General features: G+C 39.5%; 1 long non-coding RNA gene across 2 annotated transcripts in view; it reads left to right on the top strand.

The window, feature by feature from the left end:
• Positions 1-23,021, top strand: part of LOC132508933 (uncharacterized) — a 221,797-nt gene extending 198,776 nt beyond the window's left edge. The window contains exons 9-12 of one of the 2 annotated variants that reach the window (XR_009536831.1): positions 506-579; positions 20,175-20,245; positions 20,346-20,645; positions 21,469-23,021. This is a non-coding gene — a long non-coding RNA (uncharacterized LOC132508933). Of the gene's footprint in view, positions 1-505; positions 580-20,174; positions 20,246-20,345 lie in introns of both variants that reach the window. The other variant, XR_009536832.1, reaches the window with a different exon arrangement.
• The last annotated feature ends 397 nt before the right edge of the window (positions 23,022-23,418 follow it).

The raw sequence follows: 23,418 nt of genomic DNA, 5'->3' as shown, positions 1-23,418 counted from the left end.
CACTTAAGAAAACATCTAGTTGTTACAGCCTTCATTTTTTATTTCTGTTAAAGATAAGACTAAGTAATATTCCTGCTTTCCCAGTCCAGTTCTATTTTGAATTAAACTTTGTCCTGAATTTGTGTATATTTGATATTCCTTGTATTTCTATAGGAATATAGAATATTCCTATAGAAATACAATTCCTTGTATTTCTATAATTAAAGTTTAATCTATGTTTAATAAAGTTATCTAAGGTATCCATTATTGCCTTATACTATCATCTAAAACCCTCGGACGTTTCTTTTACAAAATAAGCACCGGTAAGTGGAGGTAAGAAAACGTAAGTTTAGAAGCCAGATCACTGTGGCCTAGCGACTGCTCTCCCAGTCGGTGGCTCAGTGTGGACGGCTGGCAGGTGGGGTGACAAGGACCCCGAAGCATTTTTTCGAACCAACGTCTGCAACCAATCACACAAAAGACAAAATGACAGCGACATGTAGTGATGGGATTGTTTCCTTGCCAGCGTTTTAGTTAGAAAGAGCTTTCGAGATCCACTTAGAGATGGAAAAAGTGTGCTGGAGCACCCGGCGCTCTCAGGTATGTGAAGAATGTACTCGTATCTGCTTGAAATCTGGGGCCGTTAACAAAGCAAGCCGAGCCGCAGACACTGCTGCCTGACCCCTCCTGTCAGCCTTCCCCACCCACGGACATTCTTTGCATGACTTGTGCACCGAATTCGCCAGTATTGAATGTACATCAGGATGGTAATTTATGAAGTGAGAAAGCCTCCGCTCTGGACTCAAGTCCTCCTTGCATTAACCCCCTGCATTTTGGGCCTCGGGCCCCACCTCTCTCTGCTTCCCTCCTGGTCTCCACGCTTCGTCTTTAGGTCATTTTGGAGCTTGTGGACACAGCCCCGAAAGTAGCACGCTTCATAAAGGCTTTGACAAACAAACGGGCAAACAATGATGGAATTTACTACTGGACGGTAATGTCTCTGTTCCCTGCCTTTATACATGGTGGTGATGATTTTTATTTACATATTCTGTGGTTTTTAAATAACATGACACTGTGCAGGACTAAAGTCCTTCTTGGTTTTCATAACGGCAAAATCGGACTCGAAAGACACATTTCTAGGAAATAGAAAACCAGCATACACACTGTCTACAGGACATGAACAAAACATGATAGAAAGAGACAAAAGAAGGCTTGATATAGAGAGTGAGTGAAATCAATAGGTCTGATTACGGAAAGCAGCCTGCATTTTTCAGGTTTCAGATGCTGACGGAACCATCTGATGTGAAAACCCACAATTGAAATTCATATGTATTTAGGTTGATTTTATTATCTATGACTGAATGTGTGAGTTTAGAAGTCCTCCATGGACTCTGTCTACCTATAAAATTCAGATACCATGGTCCCTACTTATGGCGACTAAAGCTCTAAAAAATACTGAAAATATTAAGTCCAAGTTGTCCTGAAGACCGTCTGGACGCACTTAGGAGAGACTGTTCTTTGTACTTGTCTCATTTCTCAACACCTGTGCTTCACGAGGCTGTGGGGTGAGTTCAGTGTGTAGTCAGATGTGCACAGTGTGTTTCTGGCTACAGGAGAAGAGCTGCTCAGTTCTCGCTGCCACAGCCCGTTAAGTAGCTACTCTCATGCTCCAGGGTATTTTATCATCTGTAGTGGGATCAGAAGGAAAACAGGAAGAGCTCAGTGATCACACAGATACCCTCCCTCTGGTAGAAAAAATATATATATGATATTACATATATATATATAAAATTTATTTATTTATTTAACATCTTTATTGGAGTATAATTGCTTTACAATGGTGTCTTAGTTTCTGCCTTATAACAAAGTGAATCAGCTATACATATACATACATCCCCATATCTCCTCCCTTTGTGTCTCCCTCCCACCCTCCCTATCCCACCCCTCTAGGTGGTCACAAAGCACCGAGCTGATCTCCCTGTGCTATGTGGCTGCTTCCCACTAGCTATCTGTTTTACATTTGGTAGTGTATATATGTCCATGCCACTCTCTCACTTCGTCCCAGCTTACCCTTCCCCCTCCCCGTGTCCTCAAGTCCATTCTCTACATCTGTGTCTTTATTCCTGTCCTGCCCCTAGGTTTTTCAGAACCATTTTGTTTGTTTGTTTTAGATTCCATATATATGTGTTAGCATACGGTATTTATTTTCCTCTTTCTGACTTACTTCACTCTGTATGACAGACTCTAAGTCCATCCACCTCACTACAAATAACTCAAATTCGTTTCTTTTTATGGCTGAGTAATATTCCATTCTATATATGTGCCACATCTTCTTTATTCATTATCTGTCAGTGGAAACTTTGGTTGCTTCCATGTCTGGCTATTGTAAATAGAGCTGCAATGAACATTGTGTTACATTGTGGTACATGACTCTTTTTGAATTATGGTTTTCTCAGCATATATACCCAGTAGTGGGATTGCTGGGTCATATGGTAGTTCTATTTTTAGTTTTCTAAAGAACCTCCATAGTGTTCTCCGTAGTGACTGTATCAATTTACATTCCCACCAACAGTGCAAGAGGGTTCCCTTTTCTCCACACCCTCTCCAGCATTTAATGTTTGTAGAATTTTTGATGATGCCCATTCTGACCAGTGTGAGGTGATACCTAACTGCAGTTTTGATTTGCATTTCTCTAATGATTAGTGATGTTGAGCATCTTTTCATGTGTTTGTTGGCAATCTGTGTATCTTCTTTGGAGAAATGTCTGTTTAGGTCTTCCGCCCATTTCTGGATTGGGTTGTTTGTTTTTAAGATATTGAGCTGCAGGACCTGCTTGTAAATTTTGGAGATTAATCCTTTGTCAGTTGCTTCGTTTGCAAATATTTTCTCCCATTTTGAGGGTTGTCTTTTCGTCTTTTTTATGGTTTCCTTTGCTGTGCAAAAGCTTTTAAGTTTCATTAGGTCCCATTTGTTTATTTTTGTTTTTATTTACATTTCTCTAGGAGATGGGTCAAAAAGGATCTTGCTGTGTTTTATGTCATAGAGTGTTCTGCCTATGAGTTTTATAGTGTCTGGCCTTACATTGAGGTCTTTAATCCATTTGGAGGTTATTTTTATGTGTGGCGTTAGGAAGTGCTCTAATTTCATTCTTCTACATGTAGCTGGCCAGTTTTCCCAACGCCACTTATTGAAGAGGCTGTCTTTTCTCCACTGTATACTCTTGCCTCCTTTATCAAAGATAAGGTGACCATATGTGCATGTGTTTATCTCTGGGCTGTCTATCCTGTTCCATTGATCTATATTTCTGTTTTTGTGCCAGTACCATACTGTCTTGACTACTGTAGCTTTGTAGTATAGTCTGAAGTCAGGGAGCCCGATTCCTCCAGCTGCATTTTTCTTTCACAAGATTGCTTTGGCTATTCGGGGTCTTTTGTGTTTCCATACAAATTGTGAAATGTTTTGTTCTAGTTCTGTGAAAATTGCCATTGGTAGTTTTATAGGGATTGCATTGAATCTGTAGATTGCTTTGGGTAGTAGAGTCATTTTCACAATGTTGATTCTTCCAATGCAAGAACATGCTACATCTCTCCATCTGTTTGTATCATCTTTAATTTCTTTCATCAGTGTCTTATAGTTTTCCGCATAGAGGTCTTTGTGTCCTTAGGTAGGTTTATTCCTAGGTATTTTATTCTTTCTGTTGCAATGGTAAATGGGAGTGTTTCCTTAATTTCTCTTTCAGATTCTTCATCCTTAGCGTATAGGAATGCAAGAGATTTCAGTGCATTACTTTTGTATCCCACGACCCTACCAAATTCATTGATTAGCTCTAGTAGTTTTCTGGTAGCATCTTTAGGATTCTCTATGTTTAGTATCATGTCATCTGCAAACAGTAACAGTTTTACTTCTTCTTTTCCGATTTGGATTCCTTTTATTTCTTTTTCTTCTCTGATTGCTGTTGCTAAAACTTCCAAAACTATGTTGAATAATATTGCTGAAAGTGGGCAACCTTGTCTTGTTCCCGATCTTATTGGAAATGGTTTCAGTTTTTCACCATTGAGAGCGACGTTGGCTATGGGTTTGTCATATATGGCCTTTATTATGTTGAGGTAAGTTCCCTATATGCCTACTTTATGGAGGGTTTTTCATCATAAATGGGTGTTGAATTTTGTCAAAAGCTTTTTCTGCATCTATTGAGATGATCATATGGTTTTTCTCCTTCACTTTTTTAATATGGTTTATCACATTGCTTGATTTGCATATATTGAAGAACCCTTGCATTCCTGGGATAAACCCCACTTGATCATGGTGCATGATCCTTTTAACGTGCTGCTGGATTCTGTTTGCTAGTATTTTGTTGACGATTTTTGCATCTATGTTCATCAGTGATATTGGCCTGTAGTTTTCTTTTTATGTGACATCTTTTCTGGTTTTGGTATCAGGGTGATGGTGGCCTCGTAGAATGAGTTTGGGAGTGTTCCTCCCTCTGCTATATTTTGGAAGAGTTTGAGAAGGAGAGGTTTTCACTCTTCTCTAAATGTTTGATAGAATTCACCTGTGAAGCCATCTGGTCCTGGGTTATTGTTTGTTGGAAGATTTTTAATCACAGTTTCAATTTCAGTGCTTGTGATTGGTCTGTTTATATTTTCTGTTTCTTCCTGGTTCAGTCTTGGAAGGTTGTGCTTTTCTAAGAATGTGTCCATTTCTTCCAGGTTGTCCATTTTATTGGCATATATTTGCTTGTAGTAATCTCTCATGATCCTTTGTATTTCTGCAGTGTCATTGTTACTTCTCCTTTTTCATTTCTAATTCTATTGGTTTGAGTCTTCTCCTTTTTTTCTTGATGAGTCTGGCTAGTGGTTTATCAATTTTATTTATCTTCTCAAAGAACCAGGTTTTAGTTGTATTGATCTTTGCTATTGTTTCCTTCATTTCTTTTTCATTGATTTCTGATCTGATCTTTATGATTTCTTTCCTTCTGCTAACTTTGGGGTTTTTTTGTTCTTCTTTCTCTAACTGCTTTAGGTGTAAGGTTAGATTGTTTATTTGAGATGTTTCTTGTTTCTTGAGGTAGGATTGTATTGCTATAAACTTCCCTCTTAGAACTGCTTTTGCTACATCCAATAGGGTTTGGGTCGTCACGTTTTCATTGTCATTTGTTTTTAGGTATTTTCTGATTTCCTCTTTGACTTCATTAGTGATCTCTTGGTTATTTAGTAGTGTATTGTTTAGCCTCCATGTATTTGTATTTCTTACAGTTTTTTTCCCTGTATTTGATATCTAGTCTCATAGTGTTATGGTCGGAAAAGATACTTGATATTATTTCAATTTTCTTATATTTACCAGGGCTTGATTTGTGACCCAAGATATGGTCTATCCTGGAGAATGTTCCATGAGCACTTGAGAAGAAAGTGTATTCTAATGTTTTTGGCAGGAATGTCCTATAAATATCAGTTAAGTCCATCTTGTTTAATGTGTCATTTAAAGCTTGTGTTTCCTTATTTATTTTCATTGTGGATGATCTGTCCATTGGTGAAAGTGGGGTGTTAAAGTCCCCTACTATGATTTTGTTAATGTTTATTTCCCCTTTTATGGCTGTTAGCATTTGCCTTATGTATTGAGGTGCTCCTATGTTGAGTGCATAAATATTTACAGTTGTTATATCTTCTTCTTAGTTTGATCCCTTGATCATTATGTAGTGTCCTTGTCTCTTGTAATAGTCTTTATTTTAAAGTCTTTTGTCTGACATGAGAATTGCTGCTCCAGCTTTCTTTTGATTTGCATTTACATGGAATATCTTTTTCCATCCCCTCACTTTCAGTCTGTATGTGTCTCTAGTTCAAAAGTGGGTCTCTTGTAGACAACATATGTACGGGTCTTGGTTTTGTATCCATTCAGCCAGTCTATGTCTTTTTGTTGGAGCATTTCATCCATTTACATTTAAGGTAATTATCAATATGTATGTTCCTATTACCATTTTCTTAATAGTTTTGGACTTGTTTTTGTAGGTCTTTTCCTTCTCTTGTGTTTCTTTCCTAGAGAAGTTCCTTTAGCATTTGCTGTAAAGCTGGTTTGGTGGTGCTGAATTCTCTTAACTTTTGCTTACCTGTAAAGGTTTAAATTTCTCCATCAAATCTGAATGATATCCTTGCTGCATAGAGTAATCTTGGTTGTAGGTGTTTCCCTTTCATCACTTTAAATATGTCCTGCCACTCCCTTCCTGCTTGCAGTGTTTCTGCTGAAAGATCAGCTGTTAACCTTAAGGGGATTCCCTTGTATGTTATTTGTTGCTTTTCCCTTGCTGCTTTTAATATTCTTTCTTTGTATTTAATTTTTGATAGTTTGATTAATATGTGCCTCAGCATGTTTCTCTTTGGGTTTATCCTGTATGGGACTCTCTGTGCTTCCTGGACTTGATTGACTCTTTCCTTTCCCATGTTAGGGAAGTTTTCAATTATAAACTCTTCAAATATTTTCTCAGACCCTTTCTTTTTTCTCTTCTCCTTCGGGGACCCCTATAATTCAAATGTTGGTGTGTTTAATGTTGTCCCCGAGGTCTTTGAGACTGTCCTCAATTCTTTTCATTCTTTTTCTTTATTCTGCTCCCTGACAATTACTTCCAACAGTTTATCTTCCAGGTCACTTATCCGTTCTTCTGCCTCAGTTCTTCTGCTATTGATTCCTTCTAGAGTATTTTTAATTTCATTTATTGTGTTGTTCATCACCATTTGTTTGCTCTTTAGTTCTTGTAGATCCTTGTTAAATGTTTCTTGTATTTTCTCCATTCTGTTTCTGAGATTTTGGATCATGTTTACTATCATTACTCTGAATTCTTTTTCAGGTAGATTGCCTATTTCGTCTTCATTTATTTGGTCTTGTAGGTTTTTACCTTGCTCCTTCATCCGTAACATATTTTTTTGTTGTTTCTTTCTTTTTTTTTTTTTTTTTATGGGTGGTGCTGTATTCCTGTCTTACTGGTTGTTTGGCCTGAGACGTCCAGCAGTGGAGTTTGCAGGCAGTTGGATAGAACCGGGTCTTGGTGCTGAGATGAGGAACTCCAGGAGGCCTCACTCCGAGTAATATTCTCTGGGGTCTGAGGTTGTCTGTTAGTCCAGCTGTTTGGGCTCTGAGCTCCCACCACAGGAGCTCGGGCCCGACCTCTGGCCTGGGAACGATGATCCCGCAAGCTTTGTGGCATGGTAAAAAAAAAAAAGAAAGAAAGAAAGAAAGAAAAAAAAAAGCAGTACAATATCAGAGAATAAAAAACACCCCCCAATTGCTAAAGGGATCTTTGTCCACAGAACACTTGTTCAGGTGTGCAAAGTTTTATGGATTGATCTCTCAGCCTTATACTTGAAAAAATATTTTCCTAACCACACAGTTTTCATCTAGTAACCAGATGTTAAGCACAGTGCCAGTGCCTTTGAAAAATACTACATTAAAAAAATGTGCAGAGCACTTCCAGTTTCAGGGCCAACATGTAAAGAGCTTGGAAATCATTGCTGTCATCCTCACAACAAGAGAAAATCTGAGCTAACTGAAAATCAAAGGCTTTCTTGAACCCATCAGAGAATTGAGGTTCCAGGGCTAATCGCCAGCTTGGAATCTGGAGATTCAGTTGAATTCAGGGGACCGCGGCCAAGATCAGTTTGCCCAGAGCAGCAGGCACTGCAGGCATAGACCAGAAGGCATACTCGAGTGGTAATGTGATGACTTGCTGGAGGCTGAGTTTGGACTAGACTGGTGGTGAGGAACTCCTGGGGCTGCAGTCCAGGGGGACTTCCATCCTTTCGTGGACTTTAAGTGAAGGAACCCAGCAGATTCTCATGGTAGGTGCCGAGAAAAATCACGTCTGTCTGCAGCATGAGGAGGAGAACACCAACTACTTTGAAATGTCCCTGGTGTTTTCTCTATGATGAGTGTTTACTCCCCAGGGACAGTGACTTCACCAGAGCCTTGTCTCACTTGGGGAGAAAGGCAATTACCCAACTCCAGTCAACTCTAACCTTCCCGTTTCATCTAAGGAGGGGAGAGAGAAAAAGCTAAGAAATGGTTGCGAAAATCACAGCTGAGGGACACAGAAAGACTGAAGTTAATCATTAAATTAATGACTGCTTTCCTTCCCCCACTGCCTGCCAGCAATTAACAGGGATCCTGAATAATAAGATTGCCTTAAACTGAAAGAGCTACAAAGTTCAGACTCTATTTGAGAAGGAGTCTCCAGGGAAACCCAGACAATATGGGAGAGAAAAACGTGGGCACCAGAGGAAACTCTAGCCTCTGACACCCACCTCTACACCGAACAGTAAACACAGCCTAAGTCCTACCCAGATAAACACAAAAACTCTTCCCAAAGACCTAGTTACCTCAGTTCCTTCTATTCAGTGCACCACGTTCAGCTTTCAACAAAAAATTACAATGCAAGCTCAAAGGCAAAAACACAGTCAGCAGAGACAAGGCAAACATAAGAACCACACTCACAAATGGAAGAGATTTTGAAAATTTTATATCAGGATTTTTAAGTAACTAATTGATATGCTAATGTCTCTAATGAAAAAGTGGACAACATACAAGAATAGATGGGTAATGTAAGCAGAGAGATGAAAACTCTAAGAATCAAAAGGAAATGCTAGAAATCAAAAACATTGTTAACAGAAATGAAGAATGCCTTTGATGAGCTCATCAGTAAGCTCTACATAGCTGAGGAAAGAATCAGTGAACCTGAAGCATGTCATCATAGACTTTCCAAACTGAAATACAAATAGAGAAAAAGGAAAACATAGAACATAATATCCAAGAACAGTGGGGTATTTTCAAAAGATGTGACATACACATAAATAGAATATTAAAAGGAGAAGAAAGAAAGGAGCAGAAGAAATATCTGAAGTAATAATGGCTAAGAACTTTCCCAGATTAATGACATTGCAAAGAATAGATCCAGGAATCTCAAAGAATATCAAGTAGGATAAATACCAAAAAACCTACACTTAGGCATATCATATTCAAACTGCAGAAAACCAAAGACAAGGAGAAAATCTTGAAATAAAGCAAAGAACAAAATTATCTATAGAGGAAAAAGATAAGTATAACAGCGTGCTTTTCATCAGAGACTGTGCAAGCAGGAAGAGAATGGAAGGAAATATTTGAAGTGTTCAAAGGAAAAAACCCACCAACCTTGAATTCTACATCCAGAGAAATTACTCTTCAAAAATGAAAGAAAAGTAAAGACTTTCTCAAACAAACAGAAAGAGAGTATTCATTACCAGCACACCTGCCCTGCACGAAATGTTAAAATATGTTCTTTAGAGAGAAGGGAGATGCCATAGGTCAGAAACTTAGATCTACATTAAAAAAAGAAATTGGAGAAGGAAAGAAGGTAAAGTAAAATCATTTATTTTATTCTTAATCCATCTAATAGATAAATGTTTGCTCAAAGTAATAATAACAACAGTGTATTGTGTGATTGATTATAACATATGATACACTGGAGATAAAGACAGCAATTTTATATGGGAATACTCTGCTGTAAGGCACCCGCAGTGCTCATGAAGTGGTACAGTGTAATTTGAAAATAAAATTAGATTAGTTATAAACGTATATTGCAAACTTTATGGAAACCACTAATTTTTTTTGAAAGAAGTATAACTGACAAGCCAAGAGAATATACAGTCATATAGAGTGCTAAATTAAAGCCAGAGAAGGCAGAAAATAGAAGAGAAAGAAGAACAGTGAATAGAAAACAGTTACAAACATGGTAACTATGAATCCAACTATGTCAATAACCACTTTACATGTGAGTGGTCTCAATACACTAATAAAGACAGGTTGTTAGAGCGGATTTTTGAAAAAGATCCTACTACGGGTTGTTTACAAGAAACCCTTTTTAAACCTAAAGACACAAGTGAAAAGTAAAGAGGTGGGGAAATATGTATCATACTAACGGTGATAAGAAGGAAGTTGGCCAGTCGAATTAATTTCAGACAATGTGGACTTCAGAACAAGGAAAAAGAGACATTGCATAATGATATAAAGGTCAGTTGTCTAAGAAGACAACACTCCTTAATTTGTATGCACCTAGCAAGAGAGAATCAAGATGCCAGAGAGGATTTTGCCTCTATTTAGGCAAAACCTGACAGACCTTCAAGGAAAAAGAGACAAGTCCTTGATTATAGCTGGAGAAGACAACATTCCTCTTCATTAATTGACATATCAAGCAGACAGAAAATCAGCAAGGATACAGCTGAGGTGAAATGCACCATAACAACTTGACCTAATTGACCTTTATAGAATTCTGCATCCAGCAATATCACAGCACACACTCTTCTCAAGCTCACATGGAGCACGCATCAAGATAGACCCCTTTCTAGGCCAGAAACACAACTAATTTAAAAGAATAGAAATAGTACAAAGTATGTTCTTTGATCACATGGGCATTAAATTTGAAATCAATACAGATAGTTGGAAAATCCCAAAACATGTGGGTATTGAACAACACGTTTCCAAATAACACAATGGAAAAAGAAGTCTCAAGAGAAAGGTTTTAAAATTTTGAACTAAATGAAATTTAAAATACAACTTATCAGAATGTGTGAGACACAGCGAGAGCATTGCTTAGAAGGAAATTTATAGCATTAAATACATACATTAAAAAAGACAAAAATTCTAAAATCAGTAATCTAAACTTCTATTTTAGAGAATTACAGAAAGTAGAATAATTTATGCCTAGAGCACGTATAAAAAAGAACTAATAAAAATTAGAGCAGAAAGCTGTCATGTAAAAGATCAATGTAGAAAATCCCAAAGAAATTGGGAAAACACCTTCCTGGAACTAATAGGCAATTATAGCACAGTTGCAGGATACAAGATTGATATGCAAACATAAATTGCTTTCCGACACACCAGCACTGAACAACTGGAACTTGAAATTTAAAACAACAGCATTTATAGTAGCATTCCCCCCCAAATACTTAGGTATAAATCTAACAAAATATGTACAAGATCTATATGAAGAAAATTACAAAATTCTCCTGAAAGAAGTCAAAGAAGATCTAAATAAATAGAAATTCCATGTTCATAGATATGAAGATTCAACACTGTTAAGATTCTTCTCAACTTGATCTACAGATTCACATCATCCTAAATCAAACTACTGGCTAGTTACTTTGCGGACATCGACAAAATGAGTCTAACGTTTATAATGAAAGGGGAAATACCCAGAATAGCCAACACCACCCTGAAGAAGAGCAAAGTTCGATGACCGGCACTATTAACTTCAAAAGTTGCTATAGAGCTTCCCTGGTGGCGCAGTGGTTGGGAGTCCGCCTGCCGATGCAGGGGGCGCAGGTTCGTGCCCCGGTCCGGGAGGATCCCGCGTGCCGCGGGGCAGCTGGGCCCGTGGGCCGTGGCCACTAAGCCTGCGTGTCCGGAGCCTGTGCTCCGTGACGGGAGAGGCCACGGCAGTGAGAGGCCCGCGTACCGCAAAAAAAAAAAAAAAAAAAAAAGTTGCTATAAAATTATGGTAATCAAGACAGTGCAATATTGGTGAAAGAATAGATAAATAGATCAGTGGAACAGAATAGGGAGCCCAGAAACAGACCCACATAAATATAGCTGATCTCTGACCAAGGAGCAAAGCAATTCAATAGTGAAAGGACAGTCTTTCCAACAAATGGTGCTGGGACTATTGGATTCATTTGAAAAAAATTCATCTAAACACAATGCATACAACTTTCACAAAATTTAACTGAAGTGTCACGTCTGCCTAAGGAGACGTGACACTTCATTGTACAGAGGGTTCTTGGATGAGATCCTGGAACAGAAAAAGACATTAAGTTAAAACTAAGGAAATATGAATAAAGGACTTTACTTAATCATCATGTATCAATATTGGTTTCTTGGTTGTAACAAATGTACCGCATTAATGTGAGATAATGACAGGGAAGCAGTGTGCAGGGCGTATGGGAACCGTGTACTATGTTCTCGATTTTTGTCTCCATCTAAAACTATTCAAAACATAAAGTCTATTTAAAGACAATGGAAGGATGGTTTTGTAAAAAAAAAAAAAAGCATAAATAAAAATGAAAAATAAAGGAAAAGAAAAATGAGAAGAAGAACAATGCCTTACTGAGTCTGGCTGAGTAGAATAAACAAGAGGACTACATAACACCTTTCTTCGAAAAGGAAGCAGAAAACTTCAGAAGCTAATTAAAAATGTCGGGTATTGGTAACAATTTTTGATTTAAGAGAAAAAAGATGACTCTGAAATGCAGTCTAATCCAATGCAATCCAGTGGCTGTAAAGCACTTAAAATATTTAATAAAAATTGCAAGCTGTTTCGCTCAAGCCAGTATATTTCGCCTCTTCCTAAAAAGATTAATTTGTTTATGGTATTTTTCAGTTCAAAACTGTAATTTCAATGCACTAAAAGCCCAGAGTGTAGGTAAAATCGAGAGGCAGCTCAATCAGTTCTTGCAAATAGTGGACAAATAGGTAAAACTCAATTATAATGGACCCAACCTGCAAGTTGTCACAGCTGGTATGGTGTTCCTCGGGCTGCCTCAGCGTTCAAATCTGGAATCAGCATTTATGTAGCTATAAATTAAGCTCACAGAATGAGTTTTGAAACTTTGTACTTTATCTGACATCATTAAACCAACTTTTTCTGAATGTAATTTTTCCAGGTTAGAAGTTACTAAGAACAACGCAAAAAAATTACTTTTTCTTGGGGCTTTATTTAACGTGGGGAAGCAAAGATTTTCCTACATTTTAGTAAACACAGGCACTTACTGTCTTAAAAATACTCCCAACTAAAACTATTTGACTTGTGAACAGTTGGCCACAATAAAACTTAAGTGACAAGAGAAGACTTGCCTTGCATGCTCAAAGGATGTTATATGTCTAAGGACATCCTACTTACTGGGAGCCAGAAACCAATGGGGAAAGAAAATGGCAAATTAGTTAAAGGGCTTCAGAAAAAGGTATTCTGCAATTCATAGAAACCTACAAATAACACATTTAGTACATTTGAAAAACTTAACACTTTAAACTCTTAAACACATATTTGGGCTATATGGGCAGAGAGACGGTCTTGAAGCACAACCTGGTTATGTAGTTCATCACTTAGGGCTCTTTGTGCTGCACTGTGTGTCCAGCCATGGATGTAAGAGTTGGAGAAATGGTGGCTGTCTGTGCTCCTAACGCACTTAAATCAGTAGGGATCGGGGTTAAAAGTGGACCCTGAGATGGACCAGTAAGACACACACGTCCTAACTTAAAGGCACTTGTTTTACTGAAAAGTCAAGTTATATTTAAGAGTTTATCTTAGGCAGAAATTGAAATCAAGGTTCAGAGTTGTTTTCCAGATTCTTCCTTTCCTTCCCAGCCCCCAAACACCAGTATACTTTTTTACTTATCTGGCAAAATATTTATTGAGCCCCTCTAGCAGTAGTCCACACAGCAAGAAATGGTACCCGTTTCAAAGCTCAGTGTCTGATGCGCTGTGGCAGAGATCCACAATACTAGTGCTTAAAATCAAATTTAGAAAAAATGGTTAAGATGGCAAGTTTTATGTTGTGGGTATTCTACCACAACTAAAAAAACCAAATTTAGATGTTTAAAAGTGCAATTGGGTTAGTACAGAGAAGGAAGATTTTTATGTTTAACACGTATCCGTTATGGGCCTTATAAAGTGCATTATTTTGTGTCAATCTCTCTACCTCTCTGGGCCTCTGTTTCTTTCTCATAAGATAATTGCTAAAATGTCTCATAGCTATTGTTCTTTGGTTCCTAGAAAACATATTTTTCCAAGACAACGTAGGCCACGTGCTTTTGAGAGAACAGGCAATTTTTATGTATATTCAGTTTTTAACAACTTGAAATTTGGTTATTAGATATTGATATTCTTAAAGGGCTTTCCTTATACAAAGTTAGAACTTTTGTAAATTTTGAAGACTATCGCCCACAAAAAAACACAGCCGGATGGTGCTGTTACCATATTTGTATATCAAATTGAAGTTGCTCAATTAGTCAAAACTTAGTTGCATTTTTCTTTAATATCATTATCAACAAAAATAAGTAAAGCAGACATTAAGAGTGCCAGTGCTAGTGGGAAACCCAGATTGCCTCAGCAGTATAACTGAGGCAAGTGTAGACATCTTTAGGAGCACCAGAAAGAAAAATATTCATTCATCATTGGATACTTACTGGAATCAAGGCAGTGGCTCAGTATTCCACTGAAGGAAAAAAATTAATGTCTGTACAAGAAAATGTACAAATCTGTCACTGAATATCATATCTAAAAAGTAAGATGCTAAAGTAGGGATTTTTCTAATATCTTTCGGTTCTCTGGGAATAGAAACTGTTTTTAACTTTCAAGCCTATAGTTCAAATTTCTCACATCTGATTCCAGATAAATTTTAGAAATGTATTATTCAACAAAACACAGCACTGACTGAGTTGACAAACACAATAATATTTCTCAGAATAGAAGACATATACCATATGATGGAGTTTTATACTTTGATCTCTCACCGTTATAATTACCCACTTACCAGTTAAAGATGCATTTATCCCGCAGAGTAGATATGCGCATAGTAGCTTGTTCATGCATTAGTTACTAAAAATCGTCCTAGTCTAATAAAAACTTTCAAACTAATAGAACAGGGGAAAAAAGGTAAATATATGCAGTCAGTGCCAATACGACTGGGAGCATAAAGGAGAATGAGGAGAATGATGCTACTGAACTGAAGGCGGGGGAGTTATCTGGGGAAATGCATCTGCAAGTCTTAGTGGAGCAGAAGGGGGCAGGGCAGTGGCGGATTAGGGCAAGACCTGGAGATGTAGAGGGGATGGCCAACCTCAGACTTAATCAGAGCGGGATGCTCAGTTGGGGCAGAGTGAGACCTCCATGGATTGGTGCTGAAACGTCGAAGACCACTGATGAACAAAATCACACAGGACGAGGAAGAGGACAGATAAAGAGAGGTAGGAAGCTGGAGGTGACGTCACATTTCGTTCTAATCTCTGTCACAGACACCTTGAATTCTGTACCTCCATACCTCTGCTCTGTGCACACTTCTCCCACCTCCTGCACGGGCTCTGTCCCAGTAGCCTTCGAAATGGCCTCCCCTCCAGAAACTTTCTCTTCCTTCAATCCATTTTGCAGGGCTACACATTTAATCTTCCAAAAGCATAATGCCCATAGTGCCGGTTTTCTCTGAACTGACCGTCAGTGGTCTCCTAAAACAGACTCTACGTCCCGTGAACCTGAAAGCTTTACTCAATGCTTGAGTGCTTCTCCATTCGTGTCCCAGTGTTTTAGGTTCAGTTTTATATTCCTAGAAACCTCTGTGGGAATCCACTGCTTCACCCTGCTATTCTTTCCACTTGGAATAATAATGCTTAATATTGAGTGTTGACACTGAGAATATATTTATTCATTCATTTCTGGTGTAGTTGCTTATCAAAGTACAACTGATTTTTCCTTGCGATCCATCAGAAGTATACTTCTGCTCTGACGCCCTCTCACTCTATCTGTAAATAATCCTTTTGATAACACTGAGTTTGCTCTGCTTATCCTCCCCTGGTCACACACCAGGTGATACTGGAGGTTCCACAAGGACAGAGACGACGCCTTGCTCACATCTGCATCACCCCACAACGCCTAGCATGATACTTGGCTAAAGTATCTGTTCACTGAAGTCATGAAATAAATGAATCTCTTTCCAGGAGTAAGTTTTTCATAGAGGGAATGGCACTGACAGACTGAGAGATTGAAAGAACAAGCGATAAAGAAACACCCTGTCGAAACTGGAGAAGGAGAACATCAAAAACAAAATTTCCCCACTGCAATTTCATGTGCAGCCAGCTCTACTTTGAAAATGTATTTTGTCTTTCAACAACTGAGATCAAAATGTTAAACATTAGGTTGATTGTTAACCGTTTTAGTCTATTTTATCTTGCTCTCTTAATTTAGTTTTCAAATGTGTGAATAATATGTTGGTCAAATCACTAACAATACTTTGATTTTTACTTTTGTCTTTAAGAATGTTTTCTATCAGGAAATAAAAAAGATTTTTAGGACGTTATAAAGTAGCAACGTGGATTCCAACTATGAAAACTTTCTTGCTCTGTTGGTCTTGCTGGTGAACTTGATTTAAGAGCAAAGAGTTTTAAAAACTCAGGGAACTCACCCCAAGAGCAGGACCATATCCAGATGAATATATCCATCTTCGTTCCTTCACACACTTTTAAAAGAGTCACATGCAAAATGTGGTTTGGAAAGAAAAAGGGTGTCAGTGTACATCCCAGGGAAAAAATCTCTCCAGTCTTACTTGTCCTCGCTCAACTATTTTCTTGTTTATTTATTGTCCAAATTTATAAAAATTGACTTTGTATATTTATATATACATATATACATATATGTATATATTTATATACAAAATATATACATATATTTTTATATGACTTTGTATATTTATAAATTTATACAAATTTATAAAATTCTGAGAAACCACATGTTTTAAAGTCTGATTATAGAGTAACATATCATTATGGAAAATACGTAAACCAAAGTGGAATGTTTTGCAGATTCTAAGATTATACTTCACTTTATCCGTGTACTTAACTGTGTCTTGTATCACGGTGATTCTGCACGTTTTAACTCATCTGTTTGTCCATCATTCATTCAACAAACATAGAAAGGATCTTTTAAGAAACGTTTGTGTTCCTCCCATACATTTGGGGTGTGCTTTGCATAAAGTCGCACGTCAACCCAGGCTGCTCGGGGCAGCGCAAACGCGTCAGCCTCTCTAAGAGCTGCTTACAAGACAGCTGCCGTTGATGAGACTGGACACGGAGAACACTGTACAATTTCTGTGTGCTCTTCTGCTCCGCCAGCCTTTTGTAGAATTCACACCACACGGATTCCCCTCAAGAGAGGCTGGTGAGGTGATGAAGGGGATGGAGTGGGAGAGATGGGGTCCGTGTAGGAGGCTCCCTACGAGTGGACCCTGGCGAGCCAGATGTGGAAAAAGGGGAATTCATTGATGGGAAATGGAAGGCCACGACGAGCCAGGGGACAAAGGGAAGGAAGACAGAGCAGACAGGGGAGGGAGGGAGAAGGTGTCAGCAGCTGCTTGGGACTCTGCGTGCGGGCCCTGCTCTAGTCTCTACAGGTCCTGGCCACGGCACATCCTCGCAGGTCGACTTGGTTGGATCCTCAGGGCGAGGGCGGACGTTCCTTACTGAGCACTAGAAGTGTCTTCTCATGTGTCATTATCCACATGTATTACCAGCATTTTGGAGGTGAGTTGCTTCTCTGAGTTGGCAGACAGACGCAAGCGAATACAGTTTTGGACAATGCTGCGTTTCCGGAAGAGAGAGGCTAACCTGGAGGGTCGATTTGTAAACGAGCTCATCGGAGCTGGACCGAGTTTCGTTACGTTCTCATATACCATTAGGTCGGAAACTATTTTAGTGTTTTCCATGTGTACTACATATTTTCCTATAAGGTTTATGGAAATCTCTTAAGGATGATGCTGAATAAGTATTTCTTTATAAGTGTCTGTGTATTTTTTTTTAACTCCTTTCCCTCTTAAATGTGTTAAAAACATAAGCTGTTATCCCATTTAGTCCTTAAAAATACCCCTAAATCCCTGTGCCTTACTTTCTTAGTATAAAAAGGGGGTAAAAATAGTACCTGATCCCCGGAATTCTTATGGAGATTGTTAAATAAGTTAATATCTGCAAAAACACTTAGAAAAATGCCTTAATATATAAAAGCACTCAATAAATTTTGTTTTATTATAAACAAAATTAATTTTTTTTTTTTTTTTTTTTTGCGGTACGCGGGCCTCTCACTGTTGCGGCCCCTCCCGCTGCGGAGCACAGGCTCCGGATGCGCAGGCTCAGCGGCCATGGCTCACGGGCCCAGCCGCTCCGCGGCATGTGGGATCTTCCCGGACCAGGGCACGAACCCGTGTCCCCTGCATCGGCAGGCAAACTCTCAACCACTGCGCCACCAGGGAAGCCCCCAAAATTAAATTTTTAATTTTATTTTTCATTTATCTTTATTTTGAATTTTATTACATTTTCTAAGTACACTGGAGTATGAAATACACTGGCATGTGTATTATAAGGGGGACCGTTTTTCAGGTGTTAAGTAAGAAAATCTGCAAAGAACTATAGTAAATATGAGTGGCACTTGAGTAAGAGGCTGTGGACCCAGGCAGACCTGAGGCCGAACCGTGGGGATGCTGGGAGAACTCAGATGCATTTATTCTCGCTCTTCCACCAGACCCTCCCAGGCTGCTTCAGAGAAAATGCTTGGACAAGTGTATCTCTTTTATTTGTTTATTCTAAAAAGTACAGTTTTCTTCTACAAGGGGTTTCTTAAACTGAAAAATATAATATAAAAATTTGTCCATTGCTGATCCAATCTACTGCCCTTGGTTTCACTGTTAGGAGAGTGAGGTTAAGCAGTGGATTTCATCCACTGAGCTCCTGAGCTGGGATCTACCTGCTGCTCCGTGACATCCTTGATCCAGGATGGAGAGACCACTCTTCCTTCAGCCCCTCTCACACTGACTGCACGACTGCACTGCACCATCAATTCAACTATTCCGCAAAATCTCCTGGGAAACACAGAGCTCCGGTTCCTTGGCAGTGGGAAAACCCTTCTCTCCATGCTTCAGAGGAGGTTTCTCTTACATATTTAAACCCCTGTTGGCAGACTGGATCTATGCACTGGTGGATTAAAACCGAAGGATGTTAGTCAAGGTCCAGCAACGTGAAATCAATGTGCAGAGATCAGGAAAAGGTGAATTCTTTCTCTCGGAAGGTTCACACTGGCTGTTCAGACAGCTTTGAACTCACTGCAGCTGTGGCTGTGACCGTGGTCATCCAGCCTTTCTTTCCATGGTATCTCCTGAGGTGTTTTCGTCCTGAGTTGTCAAGAATTTTGGCTTCTCTCTCCTGTTATCTTCAAAGGCATTTTCGCTAAGAATTTCCACCCCAAATTTTGTAATCCTTGTAAACATCTCATTTATTTCTTCCCTTCGATTTGGTAACTTTGAATATACTTATGTCAGTAACAATCTCACAAAATATCAACGGGGAAATGGGAGATTGTTTACCAACTCCGTGTGCTGGGGCACAGTTCCTTCCCTAGGATGTAACCACGACTAATTCAACGCTCTGATGAGAGCTGTCATCATAGAGGTACTTCCGAAGGATCATGGCTGAGAGATGTACAGATGCATTGTTACTCGTGTCTGCTCGGGACCTGAACTGGACCAGCCACTCACTCCCTGTGACTGAAGGTCACCAGGCAGGGTCTAACACCTGATACTTCTTACTTAGAAGTTTCAGTTCTCTTTTTGGTCCAAAAATATCAGAGGTTCAAGGCAGAAGTTTGATAGAGGTTTGAAAAGCAAACCAGAAGATAAACATTGCCAGCAACAGGGGAAAGCATGGAAGGATTTGCCTGTAGCGCTATTTGGTTTGACTTCAAAGGTGGAAGAGTCTTATTTTTCTCTCACATTAAGGGGTCATCATCTCCCTCCCCTATTCAACCTCTGTCCCTCACTTATAATAACAACCTCTTAGTGAGACTTTGTCTGATAGGCCTGTTATATGTTGCTTTTTAATCTACGTTTGTTTCTGATAATGTTATAATAAATAAATGAGAGAGACAAATATAATTCAAAAGGTTTTTAAAAGTCTCTTCCCCCACCACGTTACTCTCCAGTGTGCAAAAAAATACCCAGTTAAAGGTCATTTTTAATACATGTGCTAACAATCTATTTTATAAAACAAGAACATTCCATATCTATTTTTCTGCAAAAACTTTTAAAATGCAACAACCTATCTTTGACGTCTTTCCAGGTGGGCTTAAATGAAATAAATTGGAGACCAGGTATGCAAATTCCCCATGGAGACAAAACGGGTTAAGCCACATAACAGATACTTGCAGCTAGTTTATTTTATAAACTAACTTGGTTTGTGTAAGCAAAACTTAGGTTGTTTCTTGTATTGTGTAAGCAAAACTTAGGTTGTTTCTTGTAAATGCCTCTGATAAGCATAAATGAAACTTATCTTTCTTACAGTCATCCTGTTAAAGTAGTTTTTTAGTTTTTTTAGCCAAATTAACAAAGTAAAACTACACCAAGAATCATGTATGCCCTCTTTTAAAATATTAGCTGGATTTCAAAGATAGAAATAGAAATAGCTGGACCTCCAGAAAGAAATGTCTGCATTGCTACCTGCCCAGGTACATATTTTCTCTTTAACTCGGGTCTTGTTTTGCTTTTTCTTCTCTCTTGCCTTAACTCTGGCTAATATAATAATTACTTGTCTAACATAATCTCCAGGGAGAAGGCAAAGAGGAAAAATACCGATTGTCAACATCCCCAAAGCAGGCTGCTCTATCAAATGGAGGTCCTGAATGTCTGGGACATCAGAAATCTTCTGCACAGAGAATAAAGAATAAATAAATAAAGGAAAGGTGCAGCCCTGCTCTCCTTCTGGCCGAGAGACCTGGCACGAATCCCTCGGCATCTCTGGGAAACTCTGCGGCTTGAGGAAGGATCCCTTACCCGGTCCTTCTTGCGCGCGTGGACCCCATGCCGGCGGACAAGTCCCTTGAACAGATTGTGCCGGTCTGGTGCCCGGTAATTGCCTTTCGATTGCTGTTCCTCCTGATGCCCTGCTTCCTGCGGGAAGGCGGGGTGCACGCGCTCCAGCTCTGGGCCCGACAGCACAGCCCCAGGGCGTGGGTCTCCAGCAAGCTCAAGGGAAAGGGTCCCTTAAATGAAGTCTTTTTTTTTTAATCACAGTAATTAAGCATTGTTATTATTTATTTATTTATTTTTACAAGTTTCATACATGGTTAAACCTTTACTTAGAATTTTACTACAGTGGTCTTTCTAGTACATGAAATTAGGTTCAAGACAATTAAATGAAGTCTTATGCAGAGTGACGCTGATTATTTCGCAATGAAAACGGATGTTCTCAGTTTAACCGCATGCCAATTCTGGGTCACCTGCAATATTTATTAGTTGTTGACGTCCTCTTTGGTGGCGATTTCACGCTCAACTGGGCTTTTAGATTTTTAAGTTTCGTGTTGTTTTTGTGTTGAGCTCACCGCTATGCACACTGACCCGGGGTAACCGAGGGCGCTCGGGGGACCCCCCCCCGGCCTCAGCCCTGAGACCCTGTCCTCTGCAGGGTGAACAGACGGCTGGCCGCTGGGAGCGGTGGGGCGCAGCTGGGAGGCCAGGTCCCACTGGCGATGCCCAGTTCACTCTCTGCGCCGCCTTTGATGCTCCCTCCGCCTCCAAGTGCGAGCAAAGAGTACTGGATAATGAGGACCCAGAGTCTCTAATTTGCTACCAAATGCAGAAACCATGAAAAAAGACCATTTTTTTAAAAAATGTGATTTTTCCCCTTCGTAATACTCAAGGGAGTTATGAACGGTAGGAATTAATGTTTCAGGGACATGTCTTCCACGATGGAATACTGAATCTCGGGGCATCCAGAGAGAGAAGCACAGACGCGGGGTCCCAGGGAGGACGCGCAGGTGACGAGGAGCTGCCGTGGGTCCATTTGTCTCTGTCACTTCCCCTGAGCTGCTGTTTAACCCTGGGGAACGTCGGGTTAATTAAAACACTGTACCAACATCTTTGGCCTTTAAATATGCATGGATTGGAAGCCAAACCGTTGCATGTATCATTACTCTGAGTAATTTTAAAACATACATGCATACATATTTTCTATGTATTAAATTTTCTAGTTTTGTGAACTATATGGGTAAAAACCAAGAAAGATGAATTTAAGATTTTGAATATATTATGAAGATCGCTGCTTCATAGCCCACTTTGGTAAATTTGTCTGACTCTTGCATTTGACTGATAATTACGACATGGACCAGATATTCTTCTTAACATTTATTCACTTAATGTTACCAAAGCCATTCTTTTAAACTACGGGGATACTACCTTTATTTTATTTTTTAATTTACTCATTTAGATGTTTGTTTTGTATTCCTGAATAACTATGATTTTTCCATACTTTTAATTTACTCTATGTAGGATAAATCAAGGCCTATGTAATGATGGCTGTTGATTTAAAATAAAAGTTTGTGTGAGTATTTAATCATTTATTTTCATAGAAGTTCAATTGATACAGTTTAAAGAAAATGCAATGCATGTGTTACTACCACTCTGAAGGGAAAATGGCCACCATGATACTTTACAGACTGTAGGTAGCAATGAAAAGGCATCAGGTGAAGCAGCTTTTCCTCCAGACCTTGGGAATAAGGCGTATACTTCATGGAGAGCAGAGGCAGAGAGCTGACTCTCATTATCTTACTGTGCCTCGTTTCAGTCTGTGATGATTGGCACCTAATTCAGCAAAATGCATGCACTTTGTGCTAGGTCAAGGACTGAGGCTGGAGGCAGAATGAGATGCGATCATCCCAGTTCTATTTCCTGTGCTGGATTATGCCATGGTCAGCCACACAACAAAGCAAGGATGCTGATTCTAGGTGCCCCTGTCTGTCCCTCCCAATCACGTCTGCGCATTCCAGAAACACGCTGGCCTTGCACAGGACTCCCTGCTTCCATCTTTTCTTCTTTTCCTTTCTACGATAGTCAGACGGATTCCTATAAAGGAAAACGACCATGAGCTCGCTTCCTTGGAGAACATCTCCGTGGCTTGTCTTCCCTGCTGGACGCAGTCTGCACGTCCTGGGATGGGGTGGGGAGCCGTCCCTGAGCTGCCCCACCTCACCTCTGTTCCCCCCGCCCAAGTCCTCTCTGCCTCCTTAATAAAGTTAGGCAATGACACTTGGATGAAGACACAGAAACGATGGGAGGCATCTAAGTGCCCACGATGAAGGCTGGATGGACACTGAGACTTTCCCATGTTGGCTGTAAGAATACTGCAAACCACCCTCGTTTCTTGCCTGTCACCTTCCCCAGAGACACCACATATGGGAAAAGGCAGGCACATTTTTACACAGCACTATACACGTGTCTATGCATAAATAAAATAGATGATACACAATTTTACACTATGATGCATGATGTCCTTTTAAGATTGTTTTTCTTTTTTGGTTTTTAGATGCAAAGATTGAGATAAATGATCTTCCACAATGAATGGTGTACTATTGTCGTAGGTCCACAGAAAGCCCTTCTCACTTTAATATTTTGTTCATCTGTTCATCCTTTATCCCCACATGTGCTCTTACTTAAATGCATGTAACATTAGATAGGGTTTTAAATAGGGTAATCAGGGGAGGTCGCTTTGAAAAAGAAAAGTTTGGATGAAGACCTAACAGAGGTGAGGGCTTTGCTGTGGGATGTCTGGACAAGAGTGTCCTTGTAGAGAACAGACAGTGCAAAGGCTCAGGCGCCTGGACTCCCAGGAGGAGCTTCTGCACTC

The sequence above is a fragment of the Lagenorhynchus albirostris genome, chromosome 18 (assembly GCF_949774975.1).
Source record: "Lagenorhynchus albirostris chromosome 18, mLagAlb1.1, whole genome shotgun sequence".
NCBI classification, from domain to species: Eukaryota; Metazoa; Chordata; class Mammalia; order Artiodactyla; family Delphinidae; genus Lagenorhynchus; species Lagenorhynchus albirostris.
This window is presented reverse-complemented; position numbering and strand designations above follow the sequence as displayed.